The sequence below is a fragment of the Cephus cinctus genome, unplaced genomic scaffold (assembly GCF_000341935.2).
Source record: "Cephus cinctus unplaced genomic scaffold, Ccin1 Ccin1_scaffold1295, whole genome shotgun sequence".
Classification (NCBI taxonomy): domain Eukaryota; kingdom Metazoa; phylum Arthropoda; class Insecta; order Hymenoptera; family Cephidae; genus Cephus; species Cephus cinctus.
Genome location: NW_014333729.1, coordinates 102,562 through 126,346, shown reverse-complemented (window position 1 = coordinate 126,346; position 23,785 = coordinate 102,562). Strand labels below are relative to the sequence as shown.

General features: G+C 43.4%; 1 long non-coding RNA gene across 1 annotated transcript in view; it reads right to left on the bottom strand.

The window, feature by feature from the left end:
- Positions 1 to 2,238: 2,238 nt before the first annotated feature.
- LOC112495121 overlaps positions 2,239 to 23,785 on the bottom strand; it is a 66,334-nt gene continuing 44,787 nt past the window's right edge. Inside the window, exons 2-3 of the long non-coding RNA XR_003061357.1 lie at positions 4,038 to 4,156; positions 2,239 to 2,714 (exon numbers count right to left, since the gene is read on the bottom strand). This is a non-coding gene — a long non-coding RNA (uncharacterized LOC112495121). The remainder of the gene's footprint in view (positions 2,715 to 4,037; positions 4,157 to 23,785) is intronic.

Here is a 23,785-nt window from a genome sequence, read left to right as displayed (position 1 = left end):
TCCCTCCCTCCCTCCCTCTCTCACTCTCTCTCTCTCTCTCTCGTTAATACAAAAGAATAAGAAATCAGTAAACAGTCTTACCTTCACGTACTACTTATACCGACTTTACATGACAGCACATGTTTCAATTTTTTTTTATAACTACTTTGAATACGCATTGGCGACAGGAAAAATTTGACCATAAGAGGTACCAGCAAAGCATACGTGCAATTTAACGTGACTTCTGACTTTCATTAATGCCTCTGAGTTACCTTTATTTTGAAAGTTTTCCTTTACTTAAGAGCACTGAGTTTATTAAGCCATTGGGAGGTGTCGGTTGAGTCGGTGACAATGATCGCTATAGAGGTGCTGATAGCGATTCAATTCAGTCGTTTCAGTAGCAGAATTTCGGGCAAAGACTGTGCGAGTGAGTGCAAGAGAGACAGGAAGAAAGAAACTCACACGTATTATACAGTAGTGGGGGAAGGAGGGCAAGGTTTCTTACTAATTAGAGTCGTCAGCGCAACATCGCACAAATATTCTCGTTTGGTAAATTCTTTTTCTCCGCAGTTCTTTTCTCTTTTCCATGTCTTTCTTTTGAAAACGAAGCGTGACAATATTAATTCTACTCGGTAACGAGATAATCGTCGAGATAATTGAGCGTGCGTCTTTGGCCTTCATCCGGTACTTTTCATCAGGCTCGTCTCACGCTAATACGAGCAACGGATGCTAACGGTCTCAACACTTGATTGCACCCTAACTCAACCTAACTGCTCTAACATAAGCACTTGACACCTCCGCGTTCATGGCTATGGCACATCTAACAGGTATCTGGACTACACGTAGAAGGGTAAGTTCTTGGCTTGCCTTAAGTGAAAAACTTTGTCCGTTAATGAGCACGTGCTATCCTCCGCAAGGGATCAACCCTTGTGCAACAACGCACCGAAAAAAAAGATTAAATTGACGTGAGAAATGTTTTATATTTTCTTGAACGCATCGCATATTCCCTATGGATACACGGGTAGTACGAAGAAGCATGAGACATAAACGAGTATGTGCGTATGCGCGTAAATGGATAGCGCTACACACGATGCACATGTTTCGCGTAGCCCCAAGACAAGCTCGATAAATAAGTCCCTGGAGATATATTTTACGAGACGTAAATTTGCTCGGCGCGGCTAAGCGAACGGCCGATACATGTACGGGAGGAAGGCTGCTTACAGTCGCCTCCAGTGTTTTTCAACTAATACCGAGGAATAAACTCATAAATTTTGCACGTATACGGCTACGCGACACTTATGGCACTTACAGTTCAATGTACTCGGTCTTGTCCCGTCTTCAAAATCGCTCCGTACGTATCTGGATGCTGGACTCGTAAAGGCATCACCTCGTCGAACCACCGTACAGCCTCATATAGGAGGTACTAACAAAACTACAGCTCACGAAGGCGTACGCACAAAGCATACGTATGGGTGTGCGCAGCTACTCGAGATTTTTGGTTGTGGCAAAGGGAAGAGTATTGGACGTTTAACGAGTCGCTGACGCGAGACAGGGCGCAACATTTGCTTCGTGTTAGGTGGAATCATTAGCTGCGCTTCCTGTAGTCTTAGATACTTTGTACAGGAATCGCCGCTTCAGCTGGCGCGGCTCTCACGATCCCCAGGAGAACCGATGAAAGAAAGAAAGAAAGAATGAAAGAGAGAAGGAGAGTGGGCTGGGGATCCAGGGGGGGGGGAGGAAAGAAAGACGCCGTAGCACAGGGAACGTCCATGGATAGAAATCCCCTCGGCTAATGTAGACTCAAAGTCACGTGAACTTTCTCAAAATAATTTTTATCCCGGTCCATTCCAACTTCGCGCTGTCAGAATTTTTTTGCGATGTTCCGTATAACGCACGCTGCAACTGAAATTCCAATGGGGTCGTCAGCGTTATTTTCTAAATCCAAAAGTATTTCTGCGTGGGTATACCAAGAGACAGAGGAGGAAAGTAAGGAAAAGTAAAGAAGGTGAGCAAAAAAATAGAGGAGTACATACAATGGGGCAAAGGAAATAATAGGAACAATCACTTCCGGAGTTGCGTACATGAATCACGGTTGCTTTGCTATTGGCGAACGGACTACCGACACGCGAGAAGACCATCGTATGCCTTCCTCCCTCCTTCAGGACTACGCACTTATTTACGCGGTTCCTCTGGTTTTACTTTTATTTTTCTATTCTACACTTTACATGCCTTTCCCTTTTTTCAACTTCCCTTTAATCTTTTTTTCTTCTTTTCGCTTTTCTCTCTGTTCTCATTATTTTGTTCTATCCCGGGGCCAGCGATTTCCAGTAATCCCTTCTGATTGACTCAAGGATTTCGTGGTGGAAGAATTCCTAATGGGGCACGTGGAGAATCCTGCAGGAATACGTATCGTCTTTCGTCCATTTTCCATTTTCTTCCATTTATCTGCTCTCTACTCTAGATTTATCCCTGCCATAAGAGACGCAATCTTAACTCGACGCGGCAAGATGCTATTGGCACTGATTACGATAGAGAATTCTCTTCCTTTTTTTAAATCTTTTATTTACTTCACATTTCACGCCCTGAGCTTTTCCTCGATCTTTTAAGCTTTGGCTTATATCGTTCTCGAGGAATTGAGTGTCGTAACCTTACCAGTCTCCCTTCAGAAGTTTCCTCACACTTTTTCTCTGGCCACCTAACGAGGTCCATTCCCGGGCTAAGACTTGTGTGCATACCTAAAACAAAGTAAATACACATTGGCAACTGGCGGCAGGTCCTCCATAGTATAAATGGCGGCGGGGAGAGAGCAAGAGTTGTATGGCTACCGGTGTTGGTAGATATATATAACGATGCTAGCCTTTGGTCTGGCTGGGCGAAAGGTATACATATAGAGAGACTTCGTGAATTACAGAAAAAGCGTCCGCGGGTCCGTCAAGCACTTTGCTTTTTATGGGCGCAGCCAGATCTCCTTCTGAACGTTGGAGTACAGCAAGTCTGCCGGAAAAGAAGAGACGCGGACGGGCAGAAAGCATAAGGAGCGAATGGAAAACGAAGGATGAGTTTGGCATAGGAATATCTCGGCTCTATCCTGCTGGGATAAAATGGCAAAGGGAGAATTCTGCTCTCGTTCCAGATCCATGAAATTAGGCCGGGAGGATGATGAGGCTCCTTTTCTTCCAGGGTTAGATCGGAAAGCGTGGAATGACAAACCGGGGAGAGGGAGGGGGAGGGGGATGGGGATGCAGCTCTTCCATTCTAGATCGATGCGCGGACTGCTTACACGTGCCTTCATATCGCAATCTCGGGTTTTCACGTCTCTTCCTATTTAAGACTGTCAACCTCGCTGCTACCACGGCGTATCTCTGACTGAGGCATCCTTGTGAATACGAGGGAGATCGTCTGTCAGCTCTTGATGAAATAAAATTTACAAAGAAAATTTCGCGGTTCCTACCTTAAGAACTGGACTGCTTTCAGTCGTGTATTCACGTGAAATATAAGGGAGGGGAAAGATACCTCAAGGAATGAATAAGGGATGGAAGAAAATGAAGGGAATGGAACAGTGAGAGTGAACCTTGAGGGGTTTCCAGAATGGACACTGGAAACGGACAGGCATTAGATATATCCAAGCTCTTTTTTATTTTTATTTTTTTTTTATTTTAGTCCACCCATTCTCATTTCCACCTACACTCCTGTTTCCATTGCCGCGCATATAGCCACGACATATAAATATGATTAGGCTCGACCTTTCTTTATCCTCCTTTAAGAAAGGAAAAAGAAGGTGAACTCCAGATTCCCTAAGAATTTCAGACCAAGAGAATACCAATATCGGTTGGTTATAGGACTTTCAAGGAGGTTTCAAGCGCTATAACTGATATCGATGCTGCACTTTCATCCACGCGAATGCAAATCTCCCGGTCCCCCATTCCCTCCCCCTACCGCCATATCCCCCCATTCTACCACGTCCTCCGCATTCTTCGTCGCCGATCATATCGTGAAATACGGTAAAACGGATTTTCTCTTGAGCCATAGAGGGCAAATACGAATCCACTGAGGCGTACCGTTCGCGTGACTCAGCAGCGTCCTGATGCTTTCACTGCTGAAGAAATTTGTACCCCTAGTACGAGGTGGGGGCTCTTCTTCATAGAGCACCAGCACGAACAGTAGAAGGCACCCTAACCTAGAGCGGAAGAAGATGGTGTCACGAGTAGTTCAAGAGTCGTGAAAGAAAGTCAAGTAGAGTGAAAAGTGAAGCTGTCTAAAGAATTAACGTGCAGACGCTACGTCGATATTTAAACGTCGACGTCGGGACGCCTTACCCGAGTGCAAGCACAAAGGTATCACCGGCTCTATCAATTTACCACATGACATTGCCTATCTCACGATGACTATTTTGCTTTCAAAATTCTCTCTCTCTCTCTCTCTCTCTCTCTCTCTCTCTCTCTCTCTCTCTAATCTCATTTTGTCATTTATTATCAAATAGCACCAATGAGATCCGTGCCACAGGGTTAAGAAAACGGGCTCTGTAATCGAGCTCCGGGAACGTGATGTGAGAAGGAAAAAAACTTAGCTAGAAAACTGTCCCTGTAGGTGGCATCGCGTTACATGGTAACCAAGAGAGTGCCTGATGTAATAATCAGAATACGCGTGTGTAAATGATGTACGGGAGGGTCAGCGGAAATTAAATTAAATCGTAGGTGAGGAAAGCAGACGCAAGTCCATGAGCTCCGAGGAAGGGTAGGCCGCCACTCGTGCCAGTTTAAACTCATGAAGTGTCTAAATGGGAATGAAGCCACTAGCGCTCCAGAGTCTCTAGAAAACTCTGGAAAAAGAGGTGACCTTACTGAATGGCCTCGAAATTATAGTAAAATTAAACTATGCCAACGAAAACGACTTATCAAGCGGATTATAAAACGTCGTGTGAAACGCGAAAGCTGCACATTATTCGACCAATGAAAATTCTCCTTCTCTCTTTTTATTTAGCTTTCTCATTTCTTTTCACAGCCTTATTAGTTCAACATTTTTCTGCAATTTTATTTCTCTCTCTCTCTCTCTCTCTCTCTCTCTCTCTCTCTCTCTCTCTCTTCCTTATTCCTCTATAATGTTTTTCTTGCTCACTTTTTCATCCTTATGCAGCCAGTCGGTATCCAGCAGGTATATAAAGTTCTCATTTGGCGGGTTCTTTAATTTAATCCTGGTATAGGACGAATGTGGAAGCAGGTTAGAAAAATATAAAAACATAGAGGAAGCATTTAAACGGAGAAAAGGGACAGCTATTAAAAACGTCCGCCAACTGGTAGTAAAATTCAACCACCTCTACGAGCTGCTATTCTCAACCCCCTTTGTGGCATTACCGTAGGGGGTGGCTTCCATTTACTCGCTGCCCATTGGGGAAACATAAGTGCTTCTCAAGTTGAATAAGTAAAACATATTCTGTGTACTATCTTATACATACATTCTATGTATAAGATATACCTTATATGACGAGTACGACACCCTTTAGTATGTTAGTAATGTCAGCGCTATTATTCTCAGAGGAACCCTGCTAGAAATTTTCTTTCGTGATTTCAGAGCCGGGCTATGGCTTTCAGAGCCTCGATGTAATCACGATGGGCTTTGAATTTTCATGATGAAATTTCCACTGGGGAAGAACTCGGAATATTTCTATAAATTTGGAGAATGGGATACTGTTATTTTTTCAATCTTTTATTTTTTTAATACACAATCTTCCTCCAACCACTCCATCTTGATCCGTCCGTTTCTTTCTACTGGAGGAAACGTGCCAAGTCGTAAAAAAAGCGCTCTAAATAGGTTCCCTTAGACTCATCCGTGTTTCCTTGGGGCTCGGACTGTATTTTTCTACGGTATCTAAAAAAAGCTCAGCCAGATAAGGGGACGCAGCTCGCTACCAGAATCCCGAGAGATTCGTCACTTCCAGACGAGGATTCCCTTGGGAGCTATGAGCAATTAGTCGCTAAACGAGCGATCTTGGATTCGTACTTATTCGATTCCAACCCCTTTTACAAGAATAGCTACAGCAGTAGGGACACAAGGGGTATACAAGGACGACAGAACTCTTTCCAATTAAAGGACTTTCTGAGAAAGTTTTGACGGGCGAATAGGGATGGTAGGGAGCGAGATCCTTCTAGAAAGACCGGGTTGACTTTCTTAGGATGACCGAGAAGAAATTAAAGCCAAGTCCTGGAGCGGCTATATGGGCGATAGGCCCGAGACTTATTCCTGGAGCCCAAAGAACTTACCCCTGCTGAACTTACCCCGAAGAAAGAAACTCTCGTAGATATCAGCGTCTCAAATCGAAATCAAAGTTTTACCAATCAAACAAGCCCTTTACTTTACCGCACTGTGATGCTAGTTAACGAGACTTCAATTCCTGGACAATTACCCTTACCCCTCGTCACTAAGCGTTTTTAGAAACTGAAACTTTAGGGTAGGTTTTCACTGCTGCTCGTAGTGTAAACGAGCACTGCTACATTATTGTATTGTATTTGAAAATAGGCAGACAAATCGCACAAGATTTACGGAATATTAAATTAATGTAATTTCGCCTGGAGAATTGGATGATATATGACGGTGGATCTTTTAATGGATTCTGATCGATTCTCAATGCGAGAACGAAAGTTTCGATAAATTTTCAGCGGAAGTCCATTCGGCTGGAAGCGTCGCGACTATAAACGCAATTAAAATAATGAGGAATAAACCGTCGCCGAGTCGGGGCTGTTTTTATCACCCTTGGGAGAACTTCGTGTTATGGGATAGATACGATATTTTCTAGACACGATTTCATTCCCTAGAGGCACGTGTCATCGTTTCTCCTCGCGTGCGTTTCTCTTGTTCTCTCTTAATGGTCTCTCTCTCTCTCCTTCTCTCATTCTCTACCCCTCCCTTTTTCGTTTGCTGATACAATAGCTGCACTAATCTTTAGAAATGTAAGTAGTGTCGCCATCTATGCGAATCTCATAAGTAAACAGACCCCAGGGAAAGAAGGGTATGTCACTCCATTTGAAATAGTGCAATTTTTCTTAAGACCATTGAGAGTTTGCTACGGTGGTCATAAATGGCGAATATAACGTGGTCGATTCTTTTCGTATTTTTTTTTTTTTTTTTTTTAATAGGACCAAGTTTAGAGTCCCAAAATGATGATCGTGTTTGGTCGACTTGTTCCTACAGTATCACAAGGATAGGAGGATGTTATCCGTCGGGCCATTTAATGGGGTCGCAGTAGAGCAAGTTCCTTCGAAGGAGTTTTTCTTTTTTTTTTTTTTTTTTTTGTAATAGGACCAAGTTTAGAGTCCCAAAATGATGATCGTGTTTGGTCGACTTGTTCCTACAGTATCACAAGGATAGGAGGATGTTATCCGTCGGGCCATTTAATGGGGTCGCAGTAGAGCAAGTTCCTTCGAAGGAGTAGACAGGAGTACCAGGGAATGGCATGCAAAAAAGAAGGCTGGACAAGGGACGGTGGGACGCTGGCGACGAATTTCCCATAAAATGATAAATAAAGTGACGCCGCTCGTAATTCAGACTGATTTGTCGTTTTGCATTTTTAGAGCCCATATCCCCTTCCTTTCTCCATTCCACTCCCCCCTCCATGCCGTTACGAAGGGTCCAAGTTTTCTTCTACTATCATTTCCCCTTTTGATTTTATTTCTCCTCGTAAAACATTCGTTTCCTCATGAGTTACTTCTTCTTCGTCAGTTTTAGTAGCTTCGCCACCTCCCGTGTATACTCCCGCCTGTACCGAAATTCCTGTATCCACCGTAGTGGGTGGTAACACGATGGTCCCACGGGGTGAGTACGAGGTCGGGTGACTTTTCACATTTATATTTATTAAATCGGTCGAGATACGTGAATTGGAACGGGTGGATCCCGAGGGGTCGACGGGGTATTAAATACTGGGACTGGCATCGTGTTGGCGCCTCAGGGATTTCCCGTCCCTTGTTTCACTTTCTTCATCCCTTATTCTCAATAACTCGCTAGCGTTAGGCTCAAGTATCCAAGAACAGAAGAGCTGTGTAGAATTCATTCCTGCTTGTCTTACTAATTTCACCTGCGTGTCGAGGGATTCTAAATAACGTCGCTTCCGGGCGATTTGCGTGTCAACGACCCAGAAAATTATCTCTTTTGCGCGCAAAGTGTTAATCTACAGTGGTGGAAATATAATTAAGCAACTAGTGTTAAAGATCCTTAACAGTAACCATACCCTAAACTTCGTAAAAGGACTTCCCGCACGAAACCCCCTAATTCCTGACTGACGCTGTAAGACGATTAAACGACCGATTCACGACTAGTTGCCAGCGCAGATATTTGGTAACGCTTAGCTAATTGGAATCATAAAAAAATTGCAGAATCAGGACACAGTGCAGGCACGAATGGAGATACGTGAAAAGAGTAGTTTAGAGAGTAGTTTAGTGGCATCGATGTCACGTAAGCGTACTAGGAGAAATTACTAATTAATTAGCTAATTAGATGGCCAAGCCAAGTAGAAGGATGGAGAACTTCATATAGGAAAGTATGTAGTATATTGTATAGTTTATTCATAGTTTATTCATATTCATATGTACAAAAATGTATATAGATATACCGCAAGCATGACGATTGTACTCGCACAGTACTAGCAGCATTACTTACTTATATCGAAGTAATAAGATAAGAAGCTTATGGAATCCAAAAATAAAGATATCCAAAGCATACTTTTATGTGATGAATATAATGGAGGAGGAAACTGAGTAAACTACTAGTCAATGGGATTAACCTGTTACGATGAAATAATAATATTATCTGACAGATGGGATATATATTTAATTTGAGAAATGTGCAATTTTGGTTAAATGAATGAAAATATTATTCGAAATACACATATGTATTGCGCAAGTATACATTCCTATACGTAACAGATATTTTTATATATTAATTACATATACGAAAACATATATAATTTCTATATAATCTATATACCTATAATATTTTCACACGAGTCATGAGCGACGAACGAGAGAACAAGTGAGAGAATACAGGTGCGTGAGGATATTCTCGAATGTTCTTGTGTATGGCGACAGTCGTGATGATATTAACGTCTTTGCGTCTTTACCTTCGGCGGCAGACGCTTTCTCTTTGACGGAAGACGCTATCTACAGTCTGCACTGAAGAAGTCACTCAACTGCAGGAAAAAAGCTTGCTAACTTCCGTATGGTTACCCAAATTAATTAGTTAATTAAAACTACGTGAGGCTCGATGTTGCTTTCAGTTCTCCTCGCAGTCACGTTGTAATAGTCCGCCAAAAGATATACCGTAAAGAGAGAAGGACGAAAGAGGAAGGAGGAATGGGAAAAAGGAAAAAAGTTACTATTTTTAAAGGTATATGTAAACCAAGGATGTGCAGGTATGATGGGGAAAGAAGAAGGGGAACACGAAAAGAGAAAGGAATAAAATTGTAATAATAAGGATTCGGCAAGAGAGAGACAGAGACAGAGACAGAGATAGAGACAGAGAGAGAGAGAGAGAGAATTCAATTTATTTGATCAGGGCTTAGATCCTGTAGACCATGACATCATACAGAGAATAACTATAGGTATAATATGAGTCCTACTCAATTTTAGTAACAGACAATAACGTGCCAGAGAGAGAGAGAGAGAGAGAGAGAGAGAGAGAGAGAGAGAGAGAGAGAGAGAGAGAGAATGACGTTAATGTGCCCGTCCCCGTCCTAGCTTCAGGGGTTCAATCGAAAGGGTTAATTAACTGATCGATCCTGCGTTTAAGGATGGCTGCTTCACCTACCCCAGTTTCAATTTCATCATTGGGATAACTGTCATCCATGGGCGATGCAATTCCATTGCACTCTGCGTGTCATTGCGTTAATTGCACGCTTGCGCTGCAATACCAAACCTGCAGGATTGACTCGTCCTCGAAATGAGAAGAGGTTGGTTCTCGCCCTTTCTCGATGATCCCACTTCCTGCTTCCACGTTGAAATCTATCTCTGGTTCTCTCTGTCTTTATTCGTCTATCCTTTATTTCTATTCTCCCGGCAGCAGAATCTGTCTGCCTCCCATGAGTTACCAAATGTCCTACGTGACAGTACTGATAAGAGATAGCCGATCTTGGATTCCATTCTATCCCTTCTCTTGAGGAAACCACCATGAGAAACCAGAATCTCATGACGGTTTCTCGCCAGTAATTTCGTTTGGTCAACCTGGTTCATTCTTCAACGAGGTGCACATGGGAATTCTTGGGCAACTCGTGTCGAGAATTACTACCGATATTCGGTACTCTTCGCCCTATCATGGAAACAGCACCGACTTTATGGCTCTCCGTTGTGGCTTCGCCTTTTTATTTTTCCTTTAGAATCGGCATCCTTGCCACTATCGAGAAGGCTGTCCCAGGTCTGTTCTGAATCTCCAGAGAGTCCTCGATGGCTAGATGAGGATATCGTCTGAAGAGAATGACGATGAGGACGAGAAGTAACCAAAGGAAAAACACGTGAAAGGGAGGACGATCTATGATATATGGGGACAAAGTCGGTCTCGAGGATCGGCGTCAATGTCTGGGTACCTATAGCCTCTTCAGTTTTCTATATGTAGTTCAAAGTGAGGCAAAGGTTTCTGCCCAAGGATAAGGAGGAATAGGGAAAGAAAGGACCAAGGGAAATGATAGCTCAGCTGGTGCGACGGTAAACTTCTCGACCCTATACATACTGCTGGGATAGGCACCTTAACGTGACGCGTTTATGCAAATCGGCCTTTTGCACATCTATCAACGATTCGGGGTGGGGTGCAGTAGCTTTGGTGATGATGATAGACCGTAGAAGTATATAGGGAGCGGTAGCTCGTCAAGGGAGGATTCAAAGGGATGAAATAGAAAGAGGGAGATTTATAAGGATCGAGAAGGCAAGCAGACTCGTTACCGATTCACAAGAATGGCGGACAATCCATTATTGCAATATGTCTAAAAATTAACGGGGTATGGCATCATCGATCTTCATTCGAAGAAGGACCCCCGTACCCCCCAATAACCGACAGGGAACTTCAATTTTTTCCCCTACATTTTCAAATTCTTTTGCCCCTTTTTTTATATTTTTTTTCCTTCCCTTTTTCCTTATAAAAATTGTATTCAAAGCTTAACTCGTCGAGATTCGCGCGACTCCTACCGCAACACGTAGCTACGAGTGTGGCAGTAGTGGTCCCCGGTGCGGCTAAACGAGATCACGGAAATTCTCTTGCGGAGACGTAAAATCCCATGGGAGGAATATTGCGACATCCCTATTCCCTCGTGTTGTAAGGGACACCGGTTTCCAGTAATTCTTTCGATTTTATCCTCTTATTATAATCTTCCGCCTCATTTGGAGAGTCGTAAAGCGACATGATCTGCGTGCGACATTTCTTTGGAGAATATGTTGACATACGCGGATGAAATGCATCAGTCAGGTTTGACAATTTTCGTGTTATTGCTTTATGATACCATTGGATACCATTTAGCAATATTTTCAACGTAAAGCTTCCAAAAATCCTGAGAATAACAGTCACACTTCAAGAAAGAGGTTATTGATCTTGATTTGGGTCTACGTCCATTTTTATACATGGAAGCTGTATATTACTTGAGGTGAACGTAACGGTACATACGAGGACTCCTGTAATAGTACACTGAAAAGTACCACGTGTGCGAGAGAGATGGGAATACAGTTTTTCCATGAGTGGTTGGAAACCGGTACAGTGATAGTTACTTTATAGTATATGAATTCTATATAATTTTTGTCGCATGGGTTAGTATATTTGTCTTTCTTTGATATACATGTGTAAACTTTCATACGTTTGTCTCACTCGCACTTGCAATGTCTACGCGAAGGTACCTAAAAGACTAAAAAGGACCCTACCTGATCGGTTGATCGGATCGATGAATCCCCAATAAATTACTCGTATTGAGCTGTAAAAACGCACTGAAATATTGTTATGTCAGAACGATTGTTTAACTGTTTCGAACGAATTTTTATTGCTCAAGATAATAATAACTGAAAAGCAACCGGATATACGGGCCACGCAGGAAGTTCAAGTGAGTTTGAAAATATAGAAGGAGAATAAAGGGAGAGAATAATAAAAGAAAGAAGGCACGTAAGAGGTATTCCCATAGGAATGGGCAATGGGGGACACGAAAATATATGGAAATGAAAATCGGTGAGGCCGTTTTCGAAAATGTCGAAGCGTCGAGTAGCAGAGGGGAGGAGGATTCCAATTGAAAGAAAAAAAATAAAAAACTGAATTCTCTCAATTTCTTTCACTTTCTCTCTTCTCCTATCCCATTTTTAGAATCCATTCTATCAGTTATAAATATTTCCTTTATTATACCTATACTTGTATCGCATGCAGCAAAAGATACGCGCGACACCTTTTTACAAAGAGTTAAGACGAATCGAGGATCGCGCTCTGTTTGCGTCGTTCAACTTCTAAGAACGCGTTGGGCTGTCCAAGAAAGGCCTATCCCCCGTTCTCACTTCCCTCTTCACGACTCCTTACCACAGAGACGATAAGAGCATTTGCTCTGATAAAGGCGAATGAGGAGGCGAGAGCCGGCACGACGGAAAAGTAATGCAGCTGAGAATCAGCCGAGAGAGACACACTGTACGGCAAATCATAGTAAGCCACAGAGAGTAAGAGGGAAAGAAATGATGAAGGAGGGCAACAGGGAGGAGCAAGCAGCGTTCGTGTGTACACATCAATCACGCGCTGTCACGCTGTAATTGATCGGGAAGAGGAACCCTGTGCCTTCTTGTGAATTAATATCTATCTCATGAGCCAGAGAAACCGCCCGTAACGTAGAGTCACGCGTAGTGTCGAGGCTTGACTTATGGAGCGAGTTGGAAACTGGGCTTGTATTGCATATTATGGTCAAATGGTTATGTTTTTTTCCAGTACGTCATCTATCCACTAGTATTTCTGTTAATTATGTGGCGTGTATTTATATCGGGCGTGCAGCCTTTTAATGGCTTGTAGCTGCTAACTATTATCTGCTACCGTGTTTCGGGAAAGAAGCACGCGTGATACATATATTATGTGTAATCGATCGGCCAGTTTAATGTTTTTTGACAAATTAAAAAAAAAATTAAGTCTTTAGCAAGTTCTAATCGCACGTAGTTCTGCATGAAATTTTTGTTGCAAACTATGCATTCGCATGTTTCTGCACTGAAATATATTTTATTTATCTATTTTAGTATTAATTTCCGTGATTTTATGGAAAGCCACGTGAGATTTGTCAAGGGTTTCTTTGTTTGCCATCTGTAAAAAAAAGCACGTTGAACTCGTTCACCGATTGTATTTAATATGATTTTGAAAAATTTGAATTTTACAGCTTCTCCCGATATTTATGTCTCTTGGAACCCTTAGAGAAGGACGCAAAGGTGTGCGTACGCATGTTTGCTTTTGTTAACTCTTCTCTGTGCCTAAGAGCACTGGTTAAATTATGCACCAAGCCGTTCAACTATTGCGCTAGACTTCTGTCTGCAGTAAAGGGGTGAGCTTCGTAAATAGGCTAGATATACATACATTGAGGAATCCCACCCTTACCCAGGCTCGCGACGAAATAAGACGACGAATTTCAGCCCAGCTGGCAAGAATCGTTTGGCAGATTTACAACGAACGTTAGCGTGGTGCTGCGTCAGGCATTCCAACGCGTAAAGTTAAGAGGTTGGCTTGGGGTTGCTGATGTCACGGTCACATATTTATCCTGTTAGTTTAATATGAGTACTTGATGATTCGTTAAATTTCATCGAGATATATATGATGCCATTTTTCGAATTCGTAAATAAAACGAATAAGTCTAAGTATGAAATATCCATCAAAATATTCCAGAAATATTTTTTTGACAGCTGTTTTGGGTCGCAGCGGGTGCAACTCCATACGCGACGTCAGGCCTCTTCTGCACCGACTTTGCATAGCCTGTTCCGCGAAACAGGCTATGATTAAGGCTTACTAGGGCTGATTAGGGCTGAAAAACGTTTTTCCTACCTTTTGGAGGTTTTCACAATGATTAAAAAATTATTGGTCCAAGCGGAACGCGTTTCACTGAAAAATAAGTTCTTTGCCGTGTCTTTGGAGAACAGGAAATTCGAAAAAGTAAAAATCGAATTGAGTTTTCGATTAGATTGAAGCATAAAAAAGAAATCATCATTTGAAACAATTTAAATGTTAATGAAAACGACAATTATTTCAACGAACACGTTTCAATCTTTTATTGCGACTCAACAAAATGTTGGTGAAATAAGAAATGCTTTAACACTAAACCTACCGACAATTTTTTAGAAATGTATTTTTGGCTTTAAAATGGTTAAATGACTGCTCGATCGTACGTACGTTTAGCGTTAAAAGCCAAAGAAATAAAAAAGTCAAATATTAATAAATATATTTAAACAAATAATTGTTGTTTCTCAGTGCACGCACCTCAATTGCATTCTCCATATTAGCCTCACACTCAACGTATAGCGATTCATCAGTAAAGAATCTGAATGTTGTTCCGGAGGAAAGGGGAGAAGAGTGCTCGTTCGTTGCAATAACGTACATGCGTTATCGGTTAGAATTCCTCAAGCATTCATAACATGAAATATAGGTATGCGCTCACCAACTTTAGCAACCCAAAGCGTTTCTAAAGCCAAGAGCGCAATGCCTGAATACTCATCTCAGGTAGCCAACTACACGTGTTTGGCAGATTGGCTCATGTAAATAAGAGCGTCGCATCAAGCGCAATCTGAAGAAGTGGGGGCGTTAGCCCAAGCGCAAGCAACCCGTCTTCTAAGCAATTCTCACTGACAACTGCCTTCCTGGTCATTACCTATTCCAAGTTGGATTGCTGCCGAGTGTCAGCAGAACGACATTCTGCTTATTCCCTATAAAAGAAACTGCAAGAAACCACAAGCGGAACGTGAGTTACCTAGCGCGTGTAAGTAGGTGGCCAGGGGTGGCCGAGAAGGCGGCGGGATTCCGCAAGTCGGAAAATAAGAAGTCAGAGGGTGAAATAAGTTTTCGCATTTCTAAAGGTTCTCATACCACCGGAGAAGTCGCAGAGGGGTTGGTCGAGCAAATACTCCCTTGGCCATACAATATTATCGCGCGCCAAAGATCTAAACTATCCGCTTCTGCCTTGTGGACTTACTCTTCCCTCTTCCTTTTCTCTCTGTCTTTCTCACCGACACTTCCCTGAACTCTTCGCTCTCTCATACACTAGGTTGAACCTCTCATTCAGCCGCTCTTCAAAGGTGCGAACAGTCCACGTGTCGACGTGACTGCGACTTTCTCGTAGAGACTGCTGACGATAGGCACTTACATGTACCACCTGCGGTACAACGCTAAAGTAAAAAGAAAAAAGGGACAAATATATGGATGGGATTTACGCACAAATAGTTAATATTGTACTTCCGTGCCAATACCGTAGAGATCTCTACGTCTACGTATAACATCATTGAAGAAACTCGTGCTGTATAAGTTTGCATATTGCTGTAAAAGCCTGTAGCTATATAGATAGGTAAAGAGTCTACGAGAGGGATGGATTCCTATTACCGGTAACATCCCCGAAAATTTACACACTCACACCGTAGGGCTTTTCGAAGTAAGAGGGTGTGTCCTACCCGAGATTCGAATTCGTCGCTGACGTCGCTGTTGGTAGAGTAGCACCAGGAGAACGAAAAGGGAGGTTTAGACCATATCTCACTTATATATATCCCTCGCTCACGGTTCAGGACGGATATTTGTCACAGAGACGTATATATTGCATTTCCTGCCCTTACCTCCAAGTTTCGCCATTGCCACTAACATAGCGTCTCTAGCACTATCATCTTCCTGACTACTACCCATCGCTTCCGCGTCTTTCTACCAGGGTGGCTATCGAGCTCGTCTATCTCTTCAGGTCCAGGGCACCCCTCAGCTATCAAGGCCATCACCTTCATCACTTTTATTAGTTATCGATATCGATAACCCTCCCCCCTCCACCGGTGCATGCTGCTCCCCGTACCCCCTCGCCGTCGCTGGCCAAGGTCTGGAGTCGCCTTCCGTCCACCGGAAGTTTATGGCCACCCGATCGCGATTCGTTTCAGAGGAAACAGCCTCGACACTTCTCGATCCTCTATCTTTGAGCCTGAGATATACCTTGGTGATGTCCATTCTCAAGCTGATATTACTAGAGACGGTGGGACGGATACTGCGACATTTCGGAGGTTCCCAAAAGAGCTCAGGAAGAGGAAATCTTTCTAGCTAATGGAGGAGGAAGGTGAAGATATTCGTCGCAGTAGGATAAAGATGGACGTTATCTGCAGTCTGGGAACTAAAGTCTGATCCAACAGATACCGTAAGAGGCTCTTCGGCGAAATCACGCTGCTGTTTATTTGTACGTGATTTGAGGAGCCACGACGGCAAAGTGGGGAGAAACGGATGACATCACAGAATCGTCAGATGGAAAACACGTATAGAAGTCACGTGGGATTGGCGGTTGATGCCGGAGGAAGTGTAAACAGGGGTAGATAGAATCGGGATTGGATAGCGACTAGATAGACTTGGATAGGATACCGCGATGATATTGAGTCGTATACGTGGCCGGTTAAAGCTTTGAAATTTATTCGATCAATTTCTTCGTACAGGTTCACTCTGGAGGTTCAAGGTGACAACTGTGCTGGTTGTGGAGCGAGCGACGGAGATTCTGCAAAGAGAGTAACATGGATAGGGGAAAATGAAGAAGGCCAAGTTTTAAGGAAACGGAATGGATAACGTATTTCCGCCTGTCGACTCACCATCAGTTCACTACTGATAGCTTGATGCGACATTTCCATCGGAAGGCAAAATCCGGCAAGATCCCAAGCACGATCCTATCACCGTTAAATCACCTTTTACCCGTTCTCAGAGGACGCAATATTCTTGCCAAGTTAATCCTTATTTCTGCGCTAATGCAGAAAGTGTTATAATAATTTGTACCGCTGTGCTTAAGGCTGGGATCTATCTCGAGGCGGAACGCTCAAAGAGCAATTTCTCACATCTACCCTTCTTACTCTTACTGCTGCTCTCACTTTCCTGGGCTCTCCTTTGCTTCTCGAGAACGACTTTCCTCGTCGAGGGATGAGACAGACTCGAGTGAAGGGTGGTATACGTTCGAGTAGGTCGCCTTCCTAGAGAGCCAACACTAGATAGGCAGTACGAGCCTTGTCTCTCTACTTGATTCCCGTTAACTTCCCAAATTAATTCGTAACACACGCTCGCCCAGACTCCTCGGAGTCGACTCCAGCCACAGTATCTCTAGCGTCCTGACGTTGTTACCCTACCCAGCTACCCAGAAGAAGCTTTAGCACAGTATGTATGTCTATGCTTTGAGAAAAATGCACATAGATATATGCACATACATATAGCTAACAGCTTCTGTAAGGTAGTTTCGATAGTAACATCCTGTCAAGCGCTACTGTGGACAGAGCTTTTGTGCCGGCGACCAAGAGAAGGTCAACATTGTTTGCGATGCTCGTAAATGCTCCTAAGCATTAGCTATAAGGTTGCCGACCTGGAGATAGGAATGTCTTCGAGAGTAACGTCAGGTATAACATCCGGAAAGAACGTTAATGGCCACTTTTCTTATTAAGAGAATTAATTTTATCGTGCTGCTGCCACCACCTTTTTCTACTCATAGGGATTATACGTTTGGCTTTGCTACTGCACTCCCATGACCTGATCCTAATGGAACAGGACACGCTTTTAGGCGAAGAGTAACGTGTCGCCGGAAGTGGCCAGTTTTGGTGTCTCGTGGCATATGCCTCAAATGACAGCACCCTATCGTACCCTTCTTTTTACACGCAACCCAACGTACTCACGCATCCAACCGCCCATGCAACACCACCCATTCTCTACTGACCTCCGACATTGTCTGCAAAAGCTTTTACGACTGGTGTCGAGTGGCAGTCACGACTTTACCTCGCCACAAGCCATTCGCGACAAACCAGGCCTTTTCCATCGTGCCAGTTGCGACAGCCGCCCTCTTCTAAACGCCACTGCTTCCCTTCCATCGAGCTTTTCCACTCTCAACTATTTCTATGAAGTTCCATTCGACATTTTCATTCCATAACTACAACTTCATCTACTATTTTACTTTATGCTTTAACATCATACGGTGACTGTGGGCACTTGTCTCTTTACGGATTTTTCTTTATTTTCATGCTTTTGAGGTTTGATTTCATAGCTTAGCATAGATTCTCTTAGAAATAGGAGAAGATGGACTGATCATTGAACCGAAGACATCGCAAATCGAAAGGAAGTGAGCGCTGATAAAGTGCTTCTGAAATCGATAGGAACGATCGTTCTCTGATATTAGTATCGATTCGACGGCGAAGAGACGTTTTTTTTTATCTGCGGCCAAAAAGTAGTAGCTTCAGTATACATATATGTATCACGGGCCGCTGTGAAAAAGAGCATTTCTATGCGGCTAAAAGCTAAAAGGGCTTTCGCGGTTAGATGTAAACAATTTGTTTAACTCGTTAAATAACCAACCCATTGGACTTCTCTTTCTGCATTGTCAATTTTATACGACGGACTCTTAGTTACGACATTGATGGTATCCCTTTGCCTTCTCTCGTAAAGTTTCTCAGTTTCTCAGTTAACGTATACAGTATTCACTATTTATCTTATTAAACGCATTACCTGTAATTAGCGGGGATCAAATGAAACTCTTTATTTTTAGTTTATTGTCCTTTTCAATGGTTTCGATCCCTAGCGCGGTATTCTGTTTTTGTGCCTTTTTTTCCATCCTTTACAGAGCCTTTTCCAGACCCGTTACCAATTCAAGCCTGATCACGGGAATAATTTATTAAACGCGGTCAAGATTAATATGAAAGCTCACTGTCTTGCTCTCTTCCTGTTTCAGTATCTAAATGCGTCTTTCCGGATTGTGTCCTCTCTATCCCGTCTATCTCGTCCCAATCGAATATCATTACCAGACACCGACGTATCTACACGCCGCTATGGAATACGAGTCGTACTCACAATCAGACTTGTGTACATTTTCATATTTGTACGTTGTACGGCACAAAGTACACGCATTCTGCTTACACTGAAACGCAATATGGCTGGTTATTTGATTTGAGAGACAATAATATTCGTAGATAGAGGTATGGCCATAGAGACGGTGCGGAAGGTGGAAAGGTAGTAAAGTTGTAGATGACGATAGAGGAAACGTTGAAGGTGGAGGTCTTTGAGTATTGCAGCCCCAACCGACGCCGTTCATATTTCTTCTCGTCCTCCTTCTGTGCTGGTTGAACTTTACTATATGGGTTCGTCCACCGGTACGATTCTCGTTGCTCTATGCGACGAACATGCGTTACAGCAGAGAGGGAGAGAGCGAGAGAGCGAGAGAGAGGGCTGATGCGGAAGGCAGTGGGAAGAGAGAAAAACCGCGCAACGCTGCTGCTGCTGCTGCTGCCATTCGCGATTAAAATGTAAAGGGATTCATGCTGCGCAGCCAATTTATATGCGTCTGGCTGGGCTCGTTCTGAAATCGGTTGGCCCGCGTCGCTCCGAGTCCCTTTGGCCGACGCATTCGATGAATTCAGGACACACTTGATGAATCCCTTAGCAAGCGGCAAAGGGCCAAAAGGACGCTCATCGACGTACGGTAGCGTCGCGTGTCGCTACCAACGGCTCGAAGCCGCGATTCTTTTTCATGGATACGAAGTTGCATCTGATACCTAAATATATATATATGGGCACCGTATGCGCGTGCACTCATTAACTTTCTGTTTTACACCTTTGTGCATCTGGCAAGTCTCCATGTGAGCCACTATAATGAGGGTATTCGAAAAGGTGAGGGTATTCTTTGTATATCCTGAAACCTTACTAAACGTAACACCTGCCCAAGTGCAATCTAATTTACGAAGGATCATGCGCTCTTTATGGGCTTCCCCGTTATTCAGGATTCATCATGCACACATTAAAATGATCTTCATTTTCGTCTGATAACCTGCGCAGGTAAATTTATCTAGGCATAATCCCGAGGATTAATTTGAAAAAGATGAGGTAACGATTTCCACATAGGGATTCCTTTGATAATAAAATATCATTAGGAAGAAGGGCGTCCTTTTCCTTTCCAGCATCAGTGTATGTACACCAGGTGACGAATGACGTCGGTATACCGTTCCACAGTGGGTAGAGGTTGAGCGTCGGTAAAAACCTGTCACGTACGAAACCAACCTTATAGTTTCGCGATATTTCCGGAACGTCCGGATTCACGGAAACTTTCAGGAAGAAGTCCCCTGTAAAATTGAATTGCTCGCAATAAAGATGGGAAAGGAGGCAGAACGCGGTGGAAAAAAAAGTGCACCTGAAACGCGACTCTAGGGGTGGTTTCTTCATGGTAGTCGACAGGGAAGGGAGAAGAAGGAAGATGAAAGGAAATGAGGAAAGAGAGAAGCCCGAGAAAAGGGTAAAGAAGTAGAAGTCGGTGAGAGCTTAGTAGAGATGGGAAGGGGTGGGAGCTCAGGGATAAGAAAAGTTGAATCTCATGCGAAATGCATCGTGCGTAACGGGTAGCATCTGTTCCGAGATCGATGCCAGCGGGGGACCAGCACACGCACACACATACACAGGCGGGAGTATCGTATCCTTTTTGAAAATTATTTGCGCAATGATATTGCATCCCTTGCGAAATTTGGCGAAAATATTTTAAACCAGTAAACGTCTAGGGTATATATATATAGTTTACCGTATATATATATGCCCGTATTATATATATATGTATATATATATATATATATATATATATATCATACATGCGCTAACGTATAAGGATTCAATATCTCGTATAAGGACCTATGCATCTTTGTCGGTGGCCATGCTGGACCATCAGCCGTGGTAGCACATGGAGGTCGACTGCATTGACGAAGCTAAAAGGAACTTAAAGGTAAGGGGTAACCATTCGCCGCGAGCTTTCCGGCCGATTTACTATTTTAATAAAGTAGACGCGAAAAGAGGAAGGACCTGGAGTTATTGGCTGAAGGGCATATTAATGGCACAATAGATTCCAAGTTTTCCCATCAGAGGAGACTGGCCCGTTTCCTCTTTTCCATTTTCACTTTCAGTTCCGTTTCCCTTCCTCTTCGCTTCTACGTCTCCTGATTCTTCCTATCTTATTCTCTTCATCGCTCTCATTGAATTCGAAATAGGAAATCGAGGCGGTAAATTTGGCTAATCTCTAAGCGCATGGGATATACATATTTACTACTGGTTCTTCTGTCGCTGTCATCTTTAGTATTTTAACTGCCACTTCCGTGGTTAATGCGACCGCAGCGCCGTGTTAAATCAACGTTACTCGCGACATTCCACGGAAAAATTTTTTTCCTGGTGTTGGAGGGTTGATATTTTATGCTCTCGCAAATGCCCAAAAACTGCAGTTAGGGGGTGTCGGATTTTTATGAAAACTTTTACAATATATTGATATACGTATATCTAGTACGGCGATTGGAAATCGACCGCGGATTACCCTGAAGACCCTTTAAGCAATTTTAATGGGTATTAAATCATATGTGGTACAGGATACGAGGATAATGAAAAGGACACAATAGACATATAGAAAGGATTTAATTCATCTTTAAGAAAGACATGGACCAGGTCCAGTGAATTGACTAACAATACTCTATGCAATTTTCCAAGGTTATCCCATAGTAAGTGCTCATTTCGGTTCCTAATATTGGGATGAAGTACATAATACAAGAAGAGGAATCATCATTGGTGCTGGTCATTTGATATTGTTAATGATTCGCGTAGAGATTCAAGTAGCTATACAAGAGGGTAGCTGCTAACACAGGAAGAAGGGAAAACAGAACAAAGAAACGTTTTTGTATTAAGACAATAATGAAGGTAAAAAGGAATAAAAATTGTAAGCAAGCAGGATTTAATTAAGCGATCGGGCCTTGCAATATTCTTTGATTATTCCCGGTCCATTCTCTTTCCAGACGGATGGTGCAGTTTCGAGGTAGTTTCTGTCAAGAGAGGGTGGCTAAGAGCAAGAGCGAGAGAGAGAGAGAGAGAGAGAGAGAGAGAGAGAGATGAAGAGGAGAGATTGACTCTATCGATGATTTTATTATAATTTAATTTTGGCACAAAGAGGGGGCGTTGCCACCACGCCGAGTTCCGAGAGAAAATCCAGCATAAGTGCCTCTCTCTCTCCCACTTGCTCTCCAATAGAGAAGGACCGTGCTGTGGGATGAATAGGGAGATGGCAAAAGAGAGAGAGAGATAGAGAGAGGTTGCGATGTAAAAGGATGATAGCACGAGCTGAAAGTTACGCTTCGATTAAATCCCCGTTTTTCTTTGTGCGCCGATCGCGGCAGACTTTCAATGAAAAATCCTAACGAAATTCCGAAAAAGAGACACTTCTTCCTCCTGGTGGATAGATTCTGCTACTCCTACCGCCTTTAATACTGTTTCCATTGTTGCAAGCTCCTCCACCTACCACGTGTCTGCACCACGTGCTTACCGCTGGACAAGGGACTCATACCGGATCGTTTGTCCGTTCCTGATTAATTCCTCCGTTCCCTTTCCTTTTACTCCTCCTTCATCGTCCTCTTTTTATCGTCTGGCTTCGCTAAATTGACAATCGTCGCATGCGATAACGCTACTCCGAGCAATACGTATTTGAATAATTGCGCGGTTACAAAGTTATTTGTATGTACATCCTGGCCAAGCAGCGATGCCAGAATTGCTCTTACCATGCACAACGAGTACAAGTACGAAGCTAGGGGAATTCTGGAAGAATAGGAGGGTTTTAAGCTAGAGAGTGAGAACAAGAGGCTTCCAATGAGAAAGGGTAGAATCTCGGGAATGAGTGTCAAAGAAAGGCAAAAGATGTCCAGGAGTAGTTGGCAGAGATCTGACGTCGTCACTGCAGTAAAATCCCCTGCACCTACTCTTGGACAAGGAGCGTCCTGCCTATGAAGAATGGGAACCAGCTAGACCAAGATAACACTTCAACCCTCTAATCAGCTCTGCAGCGGCACGAGCAATACATACTTGATATCGCACCCGGACGGAGTCGCGTTAAACCACCTACCTACCCGGAGCTTCGAGGCACTTTAGCGACGCGTTTAGGGTTGCTGATGTGTGAGTACCAATGCGTGCCTTCTACCCCCGACAGCCTCGCTGTCGCCTACATACGACCTTCCACAATCTACCTTGCACGTATGCTTACTTGCTTGCTCGCTTGCCTGTTTGCTTCTCTGCCTGCCTGCCTAGCAGCCTATTTGCCTGACTGGCTGCAGGGGGTGCTACCTTTTTTCCCTTGTCTCCGGGCAAAGTCTGCTTCTGGTACGCGCGTGAGACGCGGTGGAAATACGAAGGCGAGTTTCCGTGTAGTAAGTACGCATAAGTGCGAGGGTGGTTGTCACTGAATTGGGGTGGTTCACGTCCCCGCTATCCTTAATGGAAGCACTGTCGCGTCACGCCCTATTATCAGCGAGACTTCTCAAATTTGTCATTGTCGATATAATGGTGGTTAACCTCCAACCGCAACACCAGGATGCTCTGGTTTCTTTTGGAATTGAGTGAGGGATGATGGTAAAAAAATATTGACAGTTTCAAATTCTCAGCATCTTACTACTTCTCATTCTCTCTTGCGGTTCTAAAGCCTCGTCGAATTAAAAGAAAAACTTGGGTCTCGTAAATTTTTGCTAATTCGCAAAAACTTTGGAAGCTCTCCTTCGTGGGAAGTGGAAGGGTAAACCGACGAGCGTAGTATAGGCAGAAGATTTAGTGCAGCTAGATGTGGGATTCTGAGAAAGGGGGGGGGGGGGTTTTC